Source organism: Manacus vitellinus, unplaced genomic scaffold (assembly GCF_001715985.3).
Source record: "Manacus vitellinus isolate BGI_N305 unplaced genomic scaffold, ASM171598v3 scaffold_24_pilon, whole genome shotgun sequence".
Classification (NCBI taxonomy): Eukaryota; Metazoa; Chordata; class Aves; order Passeriformes; family Pipridae; genus Manacus; species Manacus vitellinus.
In genome coordinates, this window is record NW_021939798.1 from 1,906,753 (window position 1) to 1,909,179 (window position 2,427).

Here is a 2,427-nt window from a genome sequence, read left to right on the forward strand (position 1 = left end):
GAGGGCTTCTCTCAGCCTCAGAGCCTTTCCAGGTCCCCTCCCCACGGCTGGGGCAGCTCAGGCACCACTTTTCCTCACCAATGAGCAAATCCTTCTCTGGGCAGCTGGGAGGGTCCAGCAGGATCCAGCTCTGCCCCAGCCCTGCAGCTGGTGAAGGTGCACAGACAGCCAGGATTAGAGCTGCTGGAGTCAGGGATGTGTCCCCCTCTCAGACTGGGCTGCTCCCAGCTCTGAATCCCCAGCCTGGATGCTCCTGGACATGGTAAGAGCTGCCGGTCCCAGACACCCTTCCAAGGCAGGGAGCAGTGAGATAATCCCTGCCCTTTTCCCCCAGTGGTTATTTCTCCCTCTCGAAGCTTCACCAGTGTCTCTCCAAGGTGATGATGCCCAGGTGTACCTGCACCTAGTGGGTCCCCACTGATCCCCCAGGGCCCCACACCCCCTCTGTACCCCCTCTGTGTCCCCCCCGGGTCTCCCTGCACCAGGGCAAAGCCCACCCACCCCACAGTGAAACCACCTCTGGCAGCCCCGTGCCAGGACCAGGGGCCACCCCCGGCTCCTGCCCACGCTGGGTTCCCCCGCCCCTGTGAGGGACCCCCTTTGCTCAGATCTGTGTCTCTCCCTGGCCTTTCAGCGAGGGGGGTTTGCTGGGGAAACACGGCCGCGGTCCCTTTGTGCGGCCGCTAATGCTGAGTGACTGTTCCTTTGTGCCGCCTGGGAACAGCCCCGGCACACAATGGGGGCGACCTCAAAGCAAACATCGACTTCAAATCACTGTTAACCAGGCAGGAACACCGGGACCCCTGGGAAACACAGCCCCCAGCAGCGCTGGGCCTTTGTCAGCAGAGGCAAAGCCCCCCGAGCCGGCTGGTAAAGGGGATGGAGCTGGTGGCATCATCCCTGGTCCTGGAGATGCTGCTCAACATTGGAGGGGATGGGGGTGACCTGGGGTGTGGGGAGAGGCAAAGAGTGTTTTGTTAACTTAAGCACCCAGCCTGGAAAGAGAGACTGAGGAACAATTTTAAAATTGTGTTTGAAGGATCCCACTGGAGACAAAACCAGGGATGTGGTTTCCCCTGGGTGCCCCTTGAGGAATTAATTCAGGAGTGAATAGATACAGCCTTGGCTCTTATATGAAGGAGAACCCCCCCTTGCCTTCAGAGCTCATTTCCAGCTGCCTCCCAAGGGAGGATCTCTGTGTTGATCACAGCAAGGTGGCAGATCCATGCACATCCAGCAGAGCCAGGTACCCCCAGACCTCCCAGTCTGGAGCAGCACTGACCCTGCCTCCCACAGACAAACATCCAGAGATGCAGACAGATGTGCAGAGAACCCTCACACCCCTATGGCTCCCCACTGCCTCTCAGGTGGCTGTACCACCCCTCTGTCCCCTCAGAGAGGCTGCTCTGTCACTGAAGAGTGAGGAAAAAGCTGCACCAAGGCCGTGTGGGATGCACAGTGCAAACAGTGCACGACATTTCCTTACAGCTTCTGGAGTGCAGTGGGAAAACTGAGCACCCAGCCTGCTCCAGATCACAATAGTGGGCACTCAACCAGCTTTAGACTGCAGTGGTGGATACCCAGCCTGCTCCAGACTGCAGTGGTGGGACCAGCCTCCCTCAGAGCACAAGAATGGGTGCCCAGCCAGCTCCAGAGCATGGCAGTGGCACCCAATCTGCCCAGAGCTGGGCTGTGCACTCACCCAGCACCACCAACTCTGGCTGCTCCCAACTCGGAGCAGCACAAGGCTGGATCCTGGGAAAGGAGATGTTCTAGCCAGGCCTCCTGCACAGCCACCTTGATCTCCCTTCCCTGCCCTCCAGAGAGGGTTTCAGGGAGCCAAGGGGATGTTAGCTGAAGGGAGAAGGTGGGAGATGTGTGGGGTGGTCCAGGCTGGGAGCAGCACCAGCATCAGCCAGGTGTGACTGGAGCAAGGCTGCGCTTCCAGGAGGGATGAGGCAGTTCCAAGGGCAGTTTGCCACCAGGATGAGTGTTCACAGGACGCTGTGGCTTCCCCTCCTCTCACAGCCTCTAATCCAGGAGCGGTGTCTCAGGCCGTGCTGTGCCGCACGTCCCGCGCCCGGTGCTGACACTGCCCTGGGCAACACCCAGGGCACACAGGGTGACCCAGACAGGCCCGTGCAGGGGGCAGGGGACAGAGGTCAGGGGACAGCCGCAGGCTGGACACTCGGCTGGGGAGGGACAGTGTGTGTTCTCCATCCTCAGGTTGTCTGCAACCACCCCCGGGAAAAGCAGGAAAAGCACCAACCCTGGATAACTCCACACGCAGGACATGGCAGAGGAGAGGTTGTGGGGACAGAGGTGGCCCTGGTGGCACTGGCTGTCCCCACAAGGACAGCTGGCACGGCCGCGGTTTCGGCCACGCTGCCGGCAGCGAGGGAAGCACGAGGGCACCCCAGCGGCACC